The following is a 21,568-nucleotide window of genomic DNA, read 5'->3' on the forward strand; positions in this document are numbered from 1 at the left end:
GGTGGTAGCGGACCAGTATGGACTGCATGGGCTGCACTCTGGAAGCTGTAAGGTCTGGCATGCAAGACACAACGAAGTCAGTGACATCTTCAAGAGGAGCCTTGCCTCAGCTCAGTGCCCAGCAGAAAGTGAACCTCATACCCTAATGGCCCCAAACCTGGATGATCCCACGCTTCGCCCAGATGGCATCACAATATACACCTGGAAGAGAGGCAAACATCTGGTGTGAGACTACACATGTTTATCCACCCTTGTTGATGCCCATATAAACCTCAGTGCTGATTAAGTGGGTGGTGCAGCCAACCAGAGGAAAACAGCAGTCAATCAAATACAGGCAACTGGAAAACCAACATGTCTGGAAAGCCAGTCGTTCCCATAGCGTGTGAGACGCTCGGCCTCTGGGGTAACAGTGCCTTGGGCTTTTTCAAAGAACTGGGTTCCAAGCTCATTGACACTACCAGAGACCCGAGGGCTGCCAGTTTCCTGTTTTAGCGCCTCAGTGTGGCGATCTAGAGAGGAAATGCCTGCTGCGTCCTCGGTACCTGTCTGGAAGCAGCTCCAAGAGATCCATAAATTTTAAGCACTCATTGTGTCCACCAGTGTACAACTTACATTACCATAGGCACAAAATAACGTCAACATACGTGTACCACACAGGTATAGTTATGTGCCCAACCCGTTCTCGCACTTTCGTATAGTCAATATTGACTTATTAAATACGTGCATATGTGACATACTAAACATACTAGTTTACCTTGAAAAGCTTCATAGAAAACACCGACTTTACCTAACCTTCTTAGTATGTTAAGATAAGCATCTTATTGCTTCGTAATTACAATTATTACTTAACCTATTATAGGTATAGGTTAAGTAATAATTGAAATTACGAAGCAATAAGATGCTTATCTTAACACACTAAGAAGGTTAGGTAAGGTCGGTGTTTTCTATGAAACTTGTCAAGGTAAACTAGTATGTTTAGTATGTCACATATGCACGTATTTAATAAGTCAATATTCACTGTAAGAAAGTGCGAGAACGGGTTGATGTGCCTGTGGCCGGTTAACCATGACCAAACTGATTTTCTCATTCAGCTTAATTCGCTGGTTCCGTCAATTAAATTCACTATTGAGAATGAAGATAATGGTGTTCTGCCTTTTTCAGACATCATGATTCATAGAATTGGTAGGAGTTTCAAATTCAATGTGTATACGAAAGGTTCGCCTGAAGGGTTTTTTTTTTTTTGCTTTCACGGCTGCAATGTGTACGTCGCCAATGTACATGTGGCAGACGCTTCACGAAACTGTCGGAATTAGCAGAATAGAAAATACGAGAGCAACCGTACAGGGCCTGGGAGCAAGGTCGAGTTAGAGTCCTTGAGGGTCTCTTCTCAGACTAGTCTCACCTGGTCCTGCTCCACGTTGATCGTTGGAATCTCTCCAATGATGTAGCACTTTAAGGGACTCCCAGGGTCCTCATCACATTTATAGTTTAGTGAATTAGGCAACTCGGTGTTGAAGACACCTAGAGCTGAAGGCTTGAGTAATAGATTTGCAGTATTCAGAAGTGGTTCAACGGAAACACCGCATAAAGCTTAACAGTAGTTTATTACTAACTTAACCACTAATACAAAGGGTGCTTGATTTACTTTAGATTGGCGTCAGCAAAGCTATGGTTATATTAGCGAGACTCTTGATGTCTGGCTAATCGACTCGTATCCACTCGTGGAGAAACACCTAACTTAACACAGTTGACAGCCAATCATTAACACGGCAACCTAACTGCCGGTATGCAAAGGGATCACAAGAGTTCCAACCGGATACTCAGTAATGATGATATGCAATAAATCCCAAATACACTATCAATGGGACAGGCAATAACATGCACAATAATATCTTGAGATGATTTCGGGGATTTTTTAGTGTCCCCGCGGCCCGGTCCTAGACCAGGCCTTCCACCCCCAGGAAGCAGCCCGTGACAGCTGACTAACACCCATGTACCTATTTACTGCTAGGTAACAGGGGCATAGTGTGAAAGAAACTCTGCCCATTGTTTCTCACCGGCGCCTGGGATCGAACCCAGGACCACAGGATCACAAGTCCAGCGTGCTGTCCGCTCGGCCGACCGGCTCCCTCTCTAAATATAGAGAGGGAGCAACATTAACTCGTTGGGAGCAACTCCCAACATTAAATATAAAAATGTTGTGGATTCCTTCTCACATTAGCCTGCAGGAACATGACAAAGTTGACGCCCCTGCTAAGGCTGCAGTAAATAAAGACAGTATTGAACGGAATCTTGAGTTATCAAATAGGTCCCTTAAAAATTGTCATTAGACGAGAACTCCTGGATGGATTTGAAGAAAGTAGAACAGTGCAAACTGGAACTAGCAGGTCCATTGTTCATCACAATGAAATGTGTGAAGTAAAACATGTGTATGGGGCAAGTAACAAAGTCAGTAGACTAACAGATGTTGTCACAGCTAGTAATAAGACTTGGCTACAAATATCTCTGACAGTTCGGCTTGTATAGATGAAGTAAAGTGTAAAGACAGGGACACACACTCGAACACTATATCTTAGATTGTAGTAAAATTGAGCCATTTAGAGATAAATCTAAACTCACGTTGTATGATATGGCAACCTATCTTATTACCATGGATAAAATACCTGAAATATTGCGCTGTATCCGTATTTCGCTCCCAGTAGATAAACGACATAGGAGATTAAGAAACAAGTAGTGTATTGTGAGGACTAATAATAAACAGCAGCTCCCTTATGACTGTAATATCTCCATTGTCTCCATTGTTCAAACAATTATATATTAGCAATGAGACCTACCATTAATGTATAATGACTTACTGTTAATATACAGCTCTTGAAATAGAACATTCTCTGTAACTAGCTGACATTGTAATTATAAGGTGTGAAGGATAGATGAAATTGTTTATGTAATAATCTCCGTTGAGGTCTGATAAAGACCTTTTGTACCCTCTGTAATGCTTTTTGCGCTACCGCTCACAGGATGGGTATGGGGTGCACAATAAACTAGCCGGCTCCGGCGGCAACAATCAAAAATCACAGCTGGGCCCAGCGGGGTGCACACAGGCAGTGTGGAGGATGCAGGGGGTAAATGGTTTTGTCCGATACAGATGATTGATTGATGAAGATTAAGCCACCCAAAAGGTGGCACGGGCATGAATAGCCCGTAAGTGGTGGCCCTTTTGAGCCATTACCAGTATCAAGAGCTGATACTGGATATCTGTGGAGGTGCGAATGCACCCTGCATGACGGGAGATGTCTCCCTTGTGAATGTGTTAAGATGAAGATGAAGCCACCCAAAAGGTGGCACGGGCATGAATAGCCCGTAAGTGGTGGCCCTTTTGAGCCATTACCAGTATCAAGAGCTGATACTGGAGATCTGTGGAGGTGCGACTGCACCCTGCGTGACGTGAGATGTCTCCGATGTCGGGTACAGGAAGACTGTGTATATATATACACTTTAGACTTGTCTCGAACTCTCCCATTAGGTCGAACTACTGACCCTCTTCAGCGAGCATGTTGTTGTTGTTTCAGATTTAGCTACTCTGAACGAAGTGTCCATGTAGCACGGGCTATAGTGAGCCCGTAATTGAGTTTGGTTATACGTGATAACCTTGTTTCTGTGATATTTCGGTCTAAGTTCAGCGAGCAATCCTACAACAGTTATCTAATTCCCAGGTACTTATTTACTGTTGGGTGAACAGAGGGATCAGGTGATATGAAATGTGCCCAACCATTTCTGTACCGCCCGGTACGAAGAGATAACTCAAAGTGTCACACAAGAACTACAGAGAACTTTGAATTCCAGCCTTTGGACTGAGTCCATGAATGATTGATAAAGATTAAGCCACCCAAAAGGTGGCACGGGCATGAATAGCCCGTAAGTGGTGGCCCTTTTGAGCCATTACCAGTATCAAAAGATGATACTGGAGATCTGTGGAGGCGCAACTGCACCCTGCGTGACGGGAGATGTCTCCCGGACCAAATGGTGACCAAATGGAGTGGACTGAGTCCATGAGAGAGGGAGTATGAAGCTGGAGCAGGGAAGACAGGTGGAGACAGAGTCGAGGTCAGCTGTAGGGGAAATAAGGATCGTTCAAGATAACCCAACACGTACTACACGTAGCACAAACGAGATCATTGTACTGTACAGCTACTAAGCAGTGGAGGACCTTCTTCAGGGAAGCTCACATTTTCGAAAATTCTGGTAAGGAGCCCAGAGGCCAGGAGAGCATTGCAGGAAGTAGCAATGTAGTCAGCGACTGTGCACGAGGCAGAAATATTTTATTATTCACCAGCCAGCTACTGGATAAAAAAATAGCAAGGACCTAAAATAGATAGGTCCAAAGGCACTGATAGATGTTGGAAAAGCAGAGTGGAAAGAGGGGAGAGAGGGTCTGTGAAAGGTATCGTGACAAAGATGTAGATGAAAGGGAAACTTAGTGTTGAGGTTAGACCGATGCAGGAAAGAGACCAGTTGGCTAGTGCACAAACAGTACCATGAGAGACAGTCGAAGGGAAGACAAATAGTCAAGACTGGGCTTGGGAAGTCGAAGAATTCCCAGAACCCTTTGCAGGTAAGATCCAGGTAAGAGAGATGACCAAGACAGTAGTATGGCATAAACAACGGGCCAGTTGTTACTATCCTGAAAAAGAGCTACATCAGTTGCAGACAGGAATGGGTCTCGACTCTTAAACATGTGGGACTCCAACCATGGTTAAGTAAATTGGCAGAATAGTCAATCCCACAGGGACAAAGATACACAGACTGGAATCTAGTTTTCAGTGCCAGATTAGTGAATGAATGAAATACGTTACGTAACGTTTTAAAACAATAATGTCAAGTACCGAGATAGGAATATCTTGGAGAGCATAAAGTGGGAACAAGAGGGAAAAAACCCGCGTTATGAGGTGAGAGCCGTGTCATTGACCCGCCAGACCTTGATCTTGTAAGTGTTGGCGGCCCCAACACCAGCCCACGCCTGACCTGCCTCGCCATAATGCCTCCTGCTTCCCTCACTGAGACATACCATCGTGAAAGACGTGCTCGGAGTCTTCCCTCACGTCCAGCTTAGCGGGTCGTTGGTAACACACTTCCGGTCTAGTTTGTGAGTGTCGCAACTTAGGTTTCCCGCCAGCCTCGTGGCTCCATCTAGCGCCTCGACAGTCATTATAGCTGTTGATAACCATTTTGTGTAGACGTGACACTTTTCCTGCTCAAATTGGAAATGTATTTGTTCTCAGGCTAATTTAAGTGTTCTATTTTTCACATTTAAATGGAAAGATATTTTAAGTTGGGGTGGTGGGGGAGTGTGAGAGAGAGAGGCGTGACCCACAGTGACTTCTTCCTCCCTCCAGTGTGACCGTTAACCGCAATCTTGCTTCACGCCTCGCTCACTCATCTTCTCCAGGGAGTTACGCGCACGTTGCTACAGCCAGAACAACGCACGATGTAATCCATAAAAACATGAAGACACAGACATCATCATTATTGCCAATACTGACAACGAGAAGCGTTGCCAGATAGCTTTAAAGTAACTCCGAGTCAAAAAAGGAAATTTGAACTCGAACAAAGAAAAAATGCTGCAAATTGCTTAATGTCTTGGGCCCATTTTTAGTATAGATTGAGATTATTTTTTAGTTTCATAAGAGCTCTCCCTAAGATATTAATTATGGTGCGCTAAATAATGAATTTGAAGTTATTAGGTAACGAAATTAACAGTGAAGTAGCCCTCCGTCAAGACTTTGGAAACAGCCACAGTAAACAGCCAAGAAAGACGCCAGGACTTTCACTCGGGTATGAGGGTTGTGTAACACTAAACAACGCTATTGTTGACCATACCGACGCCAACACTATTGCAACATGCAGTAACCACATATTAGAGTTTTATTATCGGTAGTGTTTTAATTGTTATTTTGGTCAGGCTGGGTAGAGAGCACTGTGGTGGTGACGGTGGTGACGGTGGTGACGGGGTATGTTAGTGAACTAGGCTCAAGAGTGTGCCTCTCATCCTACATTGTTTCTGAGCCGTCCAAATTACCTCCGTTGGAACACTAACGATGCCCGAAACGCTGCGCGTACTAGTGGCTTTACAAGATTGTAATTACTATGCTATGTATCCTCACAATACCAATGAACCTTCTTGTATATATATAAATAAATAAATGCCTTTCGGGGAGGAATCACATTTACCCCAGCGACCCACGAGCGTAGATTGTCTTCTTTTCTGACTAAGGGATAGGAGACAGACTAAGTATGTTCCATTCTTTATGCTCGAGCCTTGGGGTCATGTCGGGCCAATGAGTTTTTACCTTTTGCAGTTTGACTACATCTATTGCAAAGAAGAACCAAATATTTGTATATTTTGGAGGCAATAATTTCGTTGTTATGGCGTCATGAAAATTATCCAGATTAAATGGAAAAAATATCATCCTCGCAATAACATGTAGATTAATAATAATAATTATACTCAATAATAATGGTAATAATAATACTAGCTGATTGATTGCGGTAGCCTCAAAAAAAGCCTCGCGCGTTATCACCAAATATAAAGTTCTCTCATAAGGCTCGACAAAACATCTTGACATAATATTCATGGATGAATATATTAGGTTTACGGATTAATGAAAATCTTTCCCATGCTAGAAATTTGAAAAAAGAAGTTGCAGCTTATCAATCAGTAATCAATAATAGCCATCATTCATGACGTTATGAACAATATGGTTATACAAAGAGCAGATTCATACCATCATGGCTGCCAGAGGGCATCAGGCATGCAGACAATGAGTCACAATAACGTAGTTAAAGATATGATACTCAAATCACACATCAGAAAATAAAGAAAGGACGACGTTTCATAGACGACGACGTTTCATAGACGACGACTACTATGGTCGTCCGATCGTGCCCAATATGAACCTTAGTCCTGGCTTTGTGTGTCTATGTATGTATTAACACGATGTACTGAACGGGGTGAGAATAGCTTGAGCTACCTCATTCCTTTGTGTGTATTTTACCTCAATAAACTTATTTCAGTTTCAATAGTCCTGGCTTTGTTGTTGGTTGACTCTTCCCGTTCACAATACATACTTAAATGCTCTAACTTTCTTAACAAACGTGAACTGACTTAGCTTTGCCCCCTCTAGGCCCTCTCTATTTCTTTCGTTGTAGATTTTTGTATCTTCGCCATTAGGCTTCAGACAGTTTTCTTTTCTCTATTTTTACCTTTCTAGTTGCTTAACGTTACTAAGGCGTGGGCGTGAGGTGCTCGGGTGTTGCTGAGGTCTGGCCGACCGTAAACAATTATATCTTCTTGTTCTTAGCTGAAAATTACAGGAAGTTGGTAATTTCTTCTCCCCCCTCCACCCTCCTCCCCCCTCTCTTTCTCTCTCTCTCTCTCTCTCTCTCTCTCTCTCTCTCTCTCTCTCTCTCTCTCTCTCTCTCTCTCTCTCTCTCTCTCTCTCTCGCTCTCTGCCACTGCCCTTGTCCCAATATAAGTATACTTAATATACAAGTTAAACAGAACATTAATTTCTTCCCTTATCTCCATTGAAAGGAGAGCTAGACAGACGTGGCAAGTGAACCGCATTCTTTTATTATTAGGAATCACAATTGCTTTAAATAAGTGGCGTTTACTTTAAAACAACACATTTTGGATTAAATTGTTCCATATACTTGAAAATAACAAATTACACATTAGAAAAAACTCATATTCTTAAAAATAACAGGTTCTGGATATAATATAGCAAATGTTTATTTTATAAGAATTTAAAGTGTTTTTCAGTCCATAAAACTTGGCTTCATTAAAGTACCTAACACATCTGCTTCTCCGGCACTAAGTTGCATGGATGGTAAAACCAGTGAAAGCACATCCGTTAAGCGCAAAAGGAAGTTAAAAATTGGATGGGTAAACAAAACTGTCAAGAGCTCGAACCCGGACTGTTATCGTTTGCAGCGCTTACTGGGTGATGGCGCTGCCCGCTACACTGTACGAAGTACTCAGTACTTCGTACAGTGTAGTACTCAGTCTGCAGACGGTAGCAGGAAGATTATAGTCGCAAGAAGGGTTCAGTACCAGGATTTGAATTCTACATACGCATCTGAACTAACATTTTTGGATTGCATCAGTTGTAGAAAGTTAAACAATTCCGCACTTGCTACCACCATGGCAGATAACACCATAAGACATTACTATTCCTACACTCCCAACCAAAAACCTAAACACGCACAAGCTTCATACTCAGCTTAAATGTTCTTGAACAAATACAAGCTAAATATTGTGAAGGCGGGAGGTGTATTGTCAACCCACTGACATCACAATTGAGAGGAATGGAACAGTAAAAATTTGGTCATTTACCTTCAAACTGATAACGTGGAAGTGGGTTATCATTTTCTGATTTTAATTTTTCAGTCTATATACTGAGGCAATGATCATCTTAATTTTGGAATTTTCTTCCAAGGATGAGACGTGACTGGTCTGTGGCGCTGGCTGGCTGGTATAGGAGTAACGGTGCGAGGATAATGCCTTGCGGTACTCAACTTTTTTTGGGTTTGCTCAGACCTGATTTTGTGGGCGTCCTGCATCCGGCATGACTTTGTTCGAAATTGTAATATTTAACTTCTTACTGGACCTATTACCAATGTGTGTATAGCTATACTGGCCACGTGTGTGTGTGTGCGTGTAGCTGTACTTGCAGGTACAGCTTCAGGGAGAAACTATTGCCAGCGACGGAGTAGCGAGAGTAGCTTACGCCCCCACGTGCTACTCTCACCCACACCATTTTACCTTCATTTGTTTTGAGGGGTAATGCATAGTATTAGTATAGATTAATGATTCGTATTTATAGAATGTAGATCCGTTCATCTGGCAGCTTAGTAAAGGGCACTACGTTTTCGGGCAATGGACAGGTTTATACTCTATCCTGAACCCAAATAGGACACGCAAGTTCAAGTATGTTTATTGAGATAAGCAATAAATACATCTCAAAGGGATAGAGTAGCCGTCAGCTCCGGTTGTGAACCGCGTCCATATTAGTGTTACAGATAGCCTAACATTGCTGTTACAATCCATGCAGAAATATATATAACATGTGCATACAGATTGTAACAATTTCTAACATTTCCACTTGGGCTACCGCTTACAGGATGTGAACAGGGATGCACAATCCTAGCCACAGCAGCCGGCAACAATACAGTCAAGCATATATGATTTGTTTATACAGGATGCCGTGACCTCACATTACTTTTACTTCTTTGTGATGCTTTGGGTCAGTTACTGCCTGGAGACGTCTGGTTGTGGATGTGAGTCCACCATAGTCTCTCCATCTGCGTCGCCGATGACGTACAAATAACTGAATTGACCTAAATCACAAGCGCTGCCAGCTGCAGCCACTTTCATGACGACAAGAAAGCGACATCTTCCTTGAATAAGTCATCGAGGAAACCTTGCTGGATTAAAATGGGTTGAGATGATCGGGGTGGACGTGAGGAGAGTGCAAGATGAGTGCACATAGTGGCAGGAGTGAAATGAGTAAGATTGCCGCCCAGTCAGTATGTCAGTAGGCGAACCGCTTCTCTCTTTCTCTCGCGGCCTACTCCGCTGCCAGACGCGCAAACAATACTCCCCCTTTTTTGGTACCCGGGCACAGAGGTAATAACATGAAAGGTTTCCTGCACCGGAGAGTCCAACACAGTACACATATACACCACCATCACAGTCTCTAAGCCACGATAACAATTTGCCCAAGAACGGGACCCCAACACTGCTTTATTTACGCTTTTTTATCCCCGTTTCGCGGTTCACCTCCGCCGCGCGCCCTTTAAAACATGGACGACGCGGTAACTTATGTAAACTCAGAGCTCTACACCTGGTTTCCCATGGACCGTTTCTCATCACCTTTGTGAGGGAGCAAGGCTGTTTATTACCTATACGCAGATGTTTGAAAGATGGAGCGAGGAACTACAGGACTGTGCAAGCTGTGAACGTTGACTATATGAACGCAAGTTCGCCAAGGAAAACCAGTCTTGAAACTTGATTGTTGTTCCGTACTGGTGAAGAAAAAAGTTGTATAATTCTGCTGGAGGAATTGAGGCTCTCCGACTTAGGGAAGGAAATGTGAGATTCTAGAGAAAGAAGGAAATATGGTAGGTATATCTATGATACCATTCAAAATGATGTGCTAACAGAAATCTTAGCCTAGTATTCAAAATTTGCGTACTGTAGGTAGTGTAGCAGCTAACTAACCTTTCCACCACCGCCCTCTGCATGAGTGTGGGGTGCATGATAGGCAAATAAAAATTATATGTAACTATGGCTCATCACAAATGTAAATTGCTTAGCTTAAAGGTCACTGGTGCTCAGATCCTGAACCCATTATGTGACACAAAAAATCTTTTGCCACTCACCCACAGGATGAGTAAGGATCAATTATAAACTAAATTAACTAAAACTCACTCTTTGCGTTAGGGCCCCTTAGGGTCATGATGATCATCTTGTTAACAAACTGTAACTCATGAATGATATAACTTGCTTAGCTGGACGAATTTTGGGGCTGGTTCTTGAGTTCATTATGTGCCTATGTAACCATTCCCAACACCACCCACAGGTTGGGTATGGGGTACATAACAAATAAACTAAAAAACAAAATAGATGCAGGTATTAGCTGAGCCACTTGCTAAGCACACACACACACACACACACACACACACACACACACACACACACACACACACAGGTGGACGCTTGCCAGACTACTGTATGTGTGTGAAAGTTTGGATACTAAGACATACTAATGACCACCTCCATGCAGTCTCCACATAACTATGTCAATGAAACTAAGACTATTTCTATAATTATCTTTCTAAAACTACGAACAATAACAAAAATGAAGCTTTAACAAACATTAAGTATGAAATCTTTTATGAACATTCGTCATAATGAAACATTTTATAAATAAATCAAAATTACAAAACTAGCGCAAACAGTTAAAAGCTTAACAATGTCAGTCATCACATCTTTAGTGACGTGGAAATAACTAACCTAATCTCTCTCTCAGAAACAAAAAAATTATAACAAGACTTCTTTACGAGATAAGGAAGATTTTGCCTGCGGATCGCAAGCGAACCAAATAAAATTGACCTTCACTATTACCATCCATCAATATAGAATTAATCTATCACCACCACAATCCAATATAGAATTAATCTATCACCACCACAATCCAACATAGAATTAATCAAGCAAATCCAAACTATGACTATCAAAACAAAATGAACGTATCCCAAACCGCCGCAGCCATAGCCTAGTCTCCAGCCATTCTCATCTATTATAACTCATGTTTTTTTTAGTGTGAGGTAGAAAGTATAAGGAGATCCCGGGACGCGTGGGTGACTCTCCATCACGGAAGAAAGCTGGTCGGCGTCCGTATTATAGTTATTGCTTTGTTTCGTATTTTCTCTTATCCGAGTTGGTGAAGCAGCGACGTCTCGAGCCTCGCCCACACGTTGACCAGTGACCAATTACTTCTGGTGAGAAAGAAAAAAGTACACTACGGGCTTACCATAGCCCGTGCTACTTGGAACTTTTTGTTTCAAGTAGCGAATCTTTAACAACAACATCTGGTGAGAGATGGACGGTCGTGCGTGGCAAGGCTCCCACTCATTGTGTTAAGGACAATACTTTTCTTTTAACGAATACAAATACTAGAAGACTTTACAGGAGCGCCATAAGCACAAAGACAATACCAGCACCATTAATGATAATAATAATAATCCCGGCAGAAGTGTAGTGATGATAATGTGGTGTCGGCAGTCGTGTGGTCTGGTGGTGCCTGCTCAGCTTTCACTCTAAAAGCAACAACGATTTTTTCCATTAAATGCAGTGACAAGTGAACCTCGATAACTGCCAGATGCGCGTGTTACAAACACTACAACTAATTCTCTAAAGTACAGTGTAACATGACTCACAGCATTTTTCGGTTAGGTTTTAATTCAAAATTCACGCTTGTTAAGAAGGTGGACGAGCAAGTTTTTCAGCTAGAGGAAAACCACTCTGTTATAATATTTGTTACTCATTCGTAAATAATGTAGGTAGTTGAATAAATCTGGTAGTAGGTAGGTATATGTAGGTTGTTATAATAATCTGGCTGACAGGTGTTTCGTTATTGGGTAATTGAGTGGTCAGATGTCAACTAGTCCTTCTCAGGTACGGTATTGGATTACTGTTGGAGGGAGAGACGACGAGGACCGCGGAGTGGTGGACACAGCCCCCACCTTTCACAACATACTCTCCGGCCTTTTACTAGCTGGGAAGTGTTTCAAGGACGCTGCCGCCCGGCTCATGGAGAACGTTTTTACTAGGCTGAGGAACTGGTTGTGGCGGAGGATGATGACGCTGCCTCCACACTCGTCCTGCTGATGCTTCCCACACTCTCTCATGCACGTCCTTGCCGCCTCTCTTATACTACTTGTACGCATATCATTATCTCACATTATCCATCTCAGTATTGTAAGAATCCATCTCATTATCCACCTTACATTATTCACTATATCCATTCTACGTGTATCCACGATTTCGTTTATTAATTGAACTTTGGTATATTAGCTGCCTTATGTTGTTTTGTTTATACGTGTGCATACAGGAAGGGAACTATCGCGAGAAAGCGGCAAGCCATTACGACTATATAGCACTCTTTGTTATTTTATTATTAACACATTTAGGTACATTTGCATTTGTGCAGCTGCCCTAGACTATATGGAGGGGAATACAGTGTGTTGACCAAGCCACACACTAGAAAATAAAGGGACGACGACGTTTCGGTCCGTCCTGGACCATTCTCAAGTCAATTGTCATTCACATCGATTTGACATTTACACAATACAGTGTGTGTCAAAAAGCTAGGTGCGCGATGCTAAAAATCCCCATCACACAGGATGGTTAGTCATACAGAGGCATGTGATAAGTAGTCTGCACTGGCAGACTTAGGGTGCATTATGAGGATATCATCATCAACACAAGACTGAATAAGGTAGCAGTGGTACTAAAAGTCCCCATCTCGTAGGATGGTTAGTCATACAGGGCCATATGTTCAGTAGCCTGCACTGGCAAATTTTGGGTGCCATATGAGGATATCTTCAAGAACACGAAAGTGAATAAAGTAATTGCAAAGTTCCAGGTACCTCATGCCAACGGGTCTGAATGGTCTGATAACTGGGCATTCGGTGGTGTAGTGTGGGAGATCATGCCCCAGCACTTGGCAGGGATGTGTGGGTACAGGATCAGACATCTTCTGGCGCCCGTTAGCAGAGTATAAGTCCCATCTTGAGTCTTACTCTCTGTGATTGCTGCCGCAGGAAGTGGCTAGTTTATTATGCACCCCATACTCATCCTGTTACCTGTATAACCTCTATAAATTTACAATATATTATCATACACTAGAGGCAAATATTTTGTTAATACATAAAATAATTTACAATTTACAGAATAGTATAAGAGTTGTTGTTTATGACTGTCCTCCCCCGTCGTGGTTCCTCCCCTGTGTTGTCATTGTTCTGGTAACAAACAAAAGAAGTTTACTTTCATAATTCACTCTCATCCCTATATAGTAATACTCATTATGTACTTATTTTACTCTGTACTCATTATACTATGTGTAATGATGACCTCAGAACTCCTTATATCCACCAGAGGGACACCTTACCTTGAGGTGCTTCCGGGGCTTAGCGTCTCCGCGGCCCGGTCGTCGACCAGGCCTCCTGGTTGCTGGAGTGATCAACCAGGCTGTTAGACGCGGCTGCTCGCAACCTGACGTATGAGTCACAGCCTGGTTGATCAGGTATCCTTTGGAGTCATGACACCTTTGACACCTTATGGGTGTGTGTCAGATTATTACGACTTTCTCATACGTAGGGTGACTGGAGTGTTTAAAGCGTAGGGTTGACATGTATATATGTGTGTGTGGCTTTGCGTGGATGTAAATGGGAGCTGCCCCTGTATGAGCAAGCAGACCTTGTGGTGTTTCCGTTATTGTGATGATGGCACCGGTCTCCAGCGACTACTATACCTATAATAGGTTAAGTAATAATTGTAATTACGAAGCAATAAGATGCTTATCTTAACATACTAAGAAGGTTAGGTAAGGTCGGTGTTTTCTATGAAGGTAAACTAAAATATTCACAACAAATTACGGTAAACTAAAGGTAAAGGTAAGGTAAACAAGGTAAACTAAAATATTCACAATAAATTAGTATGTCACATATGCACGTATTTAATAAGCCAATATTGACTATACGAAAGTGCGAGAACGGATTGCAACGGTGATGGTGTTGGCTGGTAGCTGCTTGCTGTCTCTGTGGTAACCTGCCCCTGCTGCCTGTTCTTAGTTTATCATAGAACTGGGCACATGTATAAGCAAGTAGATGGGGTCGCCATGGGTTCTCCCCTAGGTGTCCTGTTTGCAAACTTCTACATGGGTACCATCGAGCAAAAAGTCTTAGTCGACATGAACTTGAAACCGGCCATATACTGCAGGTATGTTGACGACATTTTTACACAGGTACCTGATGTCAGACATCTGCAGGAGCTGAAGGAGGCATTTGAGCAGAGTTCCGTGCTGCGTTTCACTTACGAGATGGAAAAGGATGGGAAGCTGCCCTTTCTAGATGTAACAGTCATGGAAAAGAGCGGAGGTTTCCACACTGCAGTCTACACTAAGGAAACGAACATAGGAATGTGCCTAAATGCCAACAGCGACTGCCCAGACAGGTACAAGAGGAGTGTTGTTAACGCATATGTCGACCGTGCTCTAAGCCACAGCTCAGAATGGAAGCAAGTCGACGAAGAACTCTGTAGGGTAAGGCAGGTCCTAGTCAACAACGGCTTCTCCAATGGTTTCGTCGAAGACATCATAAGAAGGAAAGTGAAACGCCATGCAACCTCTGAAGAGACAACTAACACAACACCTATACCCCCTATTAGACTATTTTACAGGAACTTCTTTTCCACAGCTCATAAAACAGAGGAAAGGGTCCTGAAAGATATTGTTAATAGAAACGTTATCCCTACAGACAAAAATCAGAGGATACAACTGACGATTTACTATAAAACCAGAAAAACGGCCAGCCTACTCATGAGAAACTCTCCAGACACAAAGGAGAACGCTCTAAAAGAGACCAACGTCGTCTATGCCTTCAAATGCCCTCTTGGGGACTGTAAGCTCCAAAAAACCCAGTATATAGGCAAGACAACAACATCTCTTTCTAGGCGTTTAACGATGCATAAACAACAGGGCTCCATTAAGGAACATATAATCTCTTCCCACAACCAAACCATCGCCAGAGAAATCCTAGTAAACAACACAGAAATCATCGATAGATACAGCGATAGCAGGCGGCTTGACGTTTGCAAGGCACTACACATTAAGAAGTCAACACCAGCAATCAACAGCCAATTAATGCACAACTATATTCTACCCACCTCAAGACTCCGCTCCAATATAGAAGCATCAAGAAATATGGACCAATAGGCTTTCTACAATCACTTCCATTTCAATACCCATTGTTTCGTGTTCTGTCATGTGTTGATGAAATTAATACCCTATTAATGCCACCTCTTGTTCTGTCTTGTGTTGATGAAATTAATACCCTATTAATGCCACCTCACCCCATCCACCTCACTCAAATGTAGATATAAACAAAATCGGAGATGCGTAAGTTCTATTCAGTTGTGTATTTGTAAACTAAAGTCTTTGAAAATGTAATAAGTTTTACGAAACGCGCTCGTGTCGCATCAGACTAGAAATAAAAATGAATTTTGGAGAATTGATTTTTGAATTACCTCCAACAGTGAAAAGAAATGTACGAAAGATTGAGAAAATTCGTGTTAGAATTATTAATCTTACTTTTTCGGTCATATTTAATAATATATATATATATATATATATATATATATATATATATATATATATATATATATATATATATATATATATATATATATTTGGGGGACAAATTGATCAGCGCTACAAAAGACCAGAGAGCAAAAAGTTTCTTGTTCCAGCGCCTCAGTGTTGCGATTCAGAGGGGAAATGCCTGTTGCGTCTTGGGCACTAGTCCAACTTCAAAGGAATTCGAAGAAGTGTTTGACTTGCAACAATGATCGAACCCGTCTGTGACATTCATCAATGTTTCCCATTGTTGTGTTTTTCAAGAGATCCATAACCTTTAAGCACCTTTTTGCATTATTATTTTTGTATCAACCCATGTATATCTTGTAACCATCGAATGCATAATAAAGCACAAAAAATAAAAAAAGGAAGGGGGTGGTAGGAGAAAAGCACACAGAAACTGTATTGGAGGGGATCTAAACATTCCCTCTAATGCGTTATGCGTGGTTTCCTCCGAGGCTATGGGTCCCCCTTCTTCCAGCTAGAGGTGGTACTCTTCTTTGTTTTTTTTAATTTCTATATATATATATATATATATATATATATATATATATATATATATATATATATATATATATATATATATATATATATATATAATTGGAAGAAGGAATGGCGTTAATTTCTCTCAGTGTCATATATCCAACTTATAATTATGAAATTTCCCTGGTTAAGATGTGATTACTGGATGATAGTTATCGTACCGTAATGGTTGGCATCCCACACGGGCACGACGCCACACGTCTTGACCCTGGTGATAGAGGGCGGGTGGACCCCCGGACCCCTAGCCTTCCCCCATAAAAACAAACGCTTGCGCTGTGACGGAGCTGAGGTGATTGTGGAGATTGTACAGGGAAGAGGATGGTACGTGGGAGTGCGTGCATGCAGGTGGAGTCAGGTGGTACATTCTTGTGGTACCAGACCGGAACTACGTGTGTGGGGGAGGATGGGGGGGGGGAGGGTGACCGTAAGCACGTGGCTGTTATGACCTGCCTTCCCTCCTCCCCCCCTTTTCCCTTCCCTCCACCATCCACCCCCCATTCCCTCTACCCCTCCCCCCCCCTCTCATTTCTAGTCAAATCTAGAAATCACTAGATTTCTAACTCATCTTAATTTACAAAACTAATAATTGCGGTTTTCCATGAATGAACTGCTGTGTTGGTGTTCAATCGCCTGTCCTCATGACATTACACCTAATAGTGCTGAATTATAGTAGTCTATTCCCCTCATAATTTGATATGTTGTGATCATGTCCCCTCATTTTCTGATTCTCGGCAATTGACTTGATGTTTAACGCCTTTGAACTTTGCTTGTAGCAAGATTCTATCAACCTATTTCAGTTGCACTTTCTAGATGCTATCACGACTTCACTGTGGAAACCACGCCAGGCGGGTCACTTCTGCTAGCACTATCAATGTTACAAGGGAGGGAAATTATATATATATATATATATATATATATATATATATATATATATATATATATATGTGTGTGTGTGTGTGCGCGCGTGTAAATACGAAGAAATTAACACGTGATGAACAAAGTGACAATGTCAGATTATGAAGGAAGGATTAAGACAGGAAATTCCTTAAGTACTTTCGCATTTAATAATACATCTTCAGAAGGATCCTTCTGAATGTGCATTATTAAATACGAAAGTACTTAAGGAATTTCCTGTCCGAATCCTTCCTTCGCGATTAGTGTGTGTGTATGTGTGTGTGTGTGTGTGTGTGTGTGTGTGTGTGTGTGTGTGTGTGTGTGTGTGTGTGTGTGTGTGTGTGTATGTGTGTGTGTGTGTGTGTGTGTGTGTGTGTGTGTATGTGTGTGTATGTGTGTGTGTGACACTCCCGGCATAGTAGTATGATGGTAGATGGAATAGTTAATATAGATTTCACGTTTTCTCGGGTATATTTAACTTTATTGATGTTCTTGGTATATAACTTTGTTGAGTGTTTATAAAACATAACGATATCAGCGGTGTCAATAACCAGGTTGTTCAAGCATGACTCTGCGAAATTCAATTATTTCCTGGTTACAGATGCGGGTCTCACTTGGATCCGCATCAGGAACAGTCGCACAGTTTCAACAGGTTATTATTCTTACAACCAAACACTTTGCGATGGATTTCAGGCGGGAAACATTATACTCTGCGCGAGAACTTTTGTCAATACGTTAAGATAAAACAAGAGACGCTTGACTGGCGTGTACTGATGGGTTTAGACCGCACTGATTTTTGAAAATGGCATAATTGTAAACTAAAATAAATAAGAAAGCAAACCTGCAAAAGATGCAGTAAACGAGTACAAATATTGAGCAACCGACCAACGTTAGCAGATGTGTCCTTACGGCATTCTGCGCCTGGCAATTACATCCGTTATTAAGGCTACATATACTCACGGTTCTTGCCCAGGTAAATAAATTACATGGTTTTTTTAGTACTTGAAATTTCTAAAATTATTATATGTTTGTTCATGTAGACATTTATATAGTTAAGTGACTCCCTCAGTCTGAAATTGCGTGCGGTCAGCTTTTGGCGGGAAAAATGGGGTTTGTTTACATCCTGCGGCGGGTCGGTAAGTCTCCGCGGCTAAGCGGTTAAATTCCGTACCAACCTGCTGCTGCTCTGTGCTAACGTGCGAACATTTTTGCCAAACAACGTGTTTGTCTGATGATGAATGCATGGTGTGTGTGTGTGTGTGTGTGTGTGTGTGTGTGTGTGTGTGTGTGTGTGTGTGTGTGTGTGTGTGTGTGTGTGTGTGTGTGCTCACCTAAATGTAGTAAATCGGGCGCGCACTCCTGATCTAGCTACGGGTACTAGCTATAGGCTGTCTAATATGACTAACGACCCTCTTGTGGCCTGTAGCGCAGTTGGCTCTCAACCGATTGCAGATTTATGAATCTTACCTTGAAGGCAAGGAAGATTTATCGGCAAGATTTGCCTGATTTATCGGCACGGTAAGACGTCTGGACACGTCTCGTTGCATATGTGTCTTCATCTTGCAGTAAAGAGGTACCTGTAGTTAGGAATCTGTTGTGGGTTGATTCTTATCTTCTCTCTGGTCGATTAAATTTATTAGCTACTCATACAATACAAAAGCTACTTCTATCATCCCTGTGACTAATCTGCATTTTAAGTTTACATAATTGTACGCTTGTTCAACCCTACCTTAAACTGAACATTTTTTTTATAATATAGATGCCTCTGATAATCTTATGTCGTTATCATGTCTCCTCGATCCCGTCTCTTCAAGTGTGATGACGCTCAGCTCTTTTTAGCCTTTCCTCATAATTCAATCCTCGCAGTTCTGGTTCAAGCCTCGGTATATACGAATGGACCTTTTCTAGTTTGGTGTTATGCTTCTGATGGCCTTCTTCATTAGGGGCCAGATTCACGAAGCAGTTACGTAAGTTCTTACGAACGTGTACATCTTTCCTCAATCTTTGACGGTTTTGGTTACATTTATTACACAGATTACAAGCATGAAAACTTGCCAATCAGCTGTTGTTATTGTTATAAACAGCCTCCTGGTGCTTTGAAGCTCCTTAACTGTTTAATAATTGTAAACAAAGCCGCCAAAGATTGAGACAAGATGTTCAGGTTCGTAAGTGTTTGCGTAACTTTTTCGTGAATCTGGCCCTAGGTTCATATTATATTCGTATTATTCTTATATTTAACCTGTTTCACACATGCCAGTGTTGTTCTATATATAAGCCTCTGGGGTTAGGGTAAAGGTTATAAACTCCCAGGGGCCAGATTCACGAAAGCACTTACGCAAGCACTTACGAACGTTTACATCTTTTCTCAATCTTTGGCGGCTTTGTTTCCAATTATTAAACAGTTAATGAGCTCCGAAGCACCAGGAGGCTGTTTATAACAATAACAACAGTTGATTGGCAAGTTTCCATGCTTGTAAACTGTTTAATAAATGTAACCAAAGCCGTCAAAGATTGAGGAAAGATGTACACGTTCGTAAGTGCTTGCGTAACTGCTTCGTGAATCTGGGGTCAGGTCTTTCTCTCTTGCAGTTTCAAGGCGTCTCAACGGATCGTCTCCCTTTTATTTCATACCAATGGGTCTTCTTGACCTCCTCCTCCTATTCTTACTCTCTTGGGGTAAAGTCTAGCTGGAGTGTCTGGTGACATCCGGGAAGCTTGTCCAGGTCCTCCTGAGTCTTGGAACACTCCTCGTGTCTTGTGACACTTCATTACTGTTCCATAAACCGCAAACATTGTTAGAAATGCATCACCTTCCTCGTTCAGGTTATTTGCGGATTTCAGGAATACTGAAACCTGAGTAAAGAGATGAATAGCTTCATCTGCTTACTAAGATGAAGCTAGAATGAATTGATTACAATGAAGCTCAGATTAATAGCTAGAATGAAAGCGGAGTTTGGAATTCATGAATATAAAATTTAAGAACGTAATTCAGAGCTTAACAAAAGTTCATAATTATAATTTCAGCTGAAATAAACTTGAATTTCAGATTAATGAACTGGAGAGAGAGAGAGAGAGAGAGAGAGAGAGAGAGAGAGAGAGAGAGAGAGACAGAGAGAGAGAGACAGAGAGAGAGAGAGAACTAGGAACAATACCTGGTGATAAGAGCGAGGGGGGGCACGCCCCCGCCCGCCCCCCACAGTACAGGAACACTACGGGTCCGGTTGGGGCGTCTATATACCGTTAATATCGTGTATATGCAAGACTTTCTATCACGCACGCTTTACGGACACGGACCATGTTCCCGCCTACACCAAAACCAGAGAAATATAAGCCCTGTGGTAGAGAGACATTGGGGTGATCTTTTGTATGTTCAATGTAGTGGGGATGAGTCCCTCTTGCGCGTGTCACTGGTATCGTTCACTTCCAAAACGATGGATTTTTTTGAACGTGAATTTAACATTTCATCAAAATCGGCGCATATTTTAACGTTCAGTTGTGTATTAACAGCTTAATTTTATTTAATTATACAATTATTAAATTTAAAATAGCGCACGAGGGGGTAAATGTGATCCTAAAATATGCTAGACTGTACGAATTTAAATAAAAATAATCTTAATGAATAATATTGCATTCATACGCTCTACTTATGAACACATTGCACATGGGGAAATTTATGCATGTCATTTACACACACACACACACACACACACACACACACACACACACACACACACACACACACACACACACACACACATACACACATACACACACACACACACAAGGCTGAAGGAGCTGAACCTCACGTCCCTGGAAAACAGAAGAGTAAAGGGAGACATGATAACCACCTACAAAATTCTCAGGGGAATTGACAGGGTGGACAAAGACAAACTCTTCAGCACGGGTGGGACACGAACAAGGGGACACAGGTGGAAACTTAGTACCCAGATGAGCCACAGAGACGTTAGAAAGAATTTTTTCAGCGTGAGAGTAGTTAATAAATGGAATGCACTAGGCAGTGATGTGGTGGAGGCTGACTCCATACACAGTTTCAAATGTAGAAATGATAGAGCCCAGTAGGCTCAGGAATCTGTACACCTGTTGATTGACAGTTGAGAGGCGGGACCAAAGAGCAGAGCTCAACCCCTGCAAGC

General features: G+C 42.0%; 1 protein-coding gene across 1 annotated transcript in view; it reads left to right on the forward strand.

Moving 5' to 3' along the window:
• Positions 1–21,568, forward strand: part of LOC123746947 (uncharacterized) — a 70,703-nt gene that overhangs the window by 29,688 nt on the left and 19,447 nt on the right. The window lies entirely within an intron of this gene.

Source organism: Procambarus clarkii, chromosome 87 (genome assembly GCF_040958095.1).
Source record: "Procambarus clarkii isolate CNS0578487 chromosome 87, FALCON_Pclarkii_2.0, whole genome shotgun sequence".
Classification (NCBI taxonomy): Eukaryota; Metazoa; Arthropoda; class Malacostraca; order Decapoda; family Cambaridae; genus Procambarus; species Procambarus clarkii.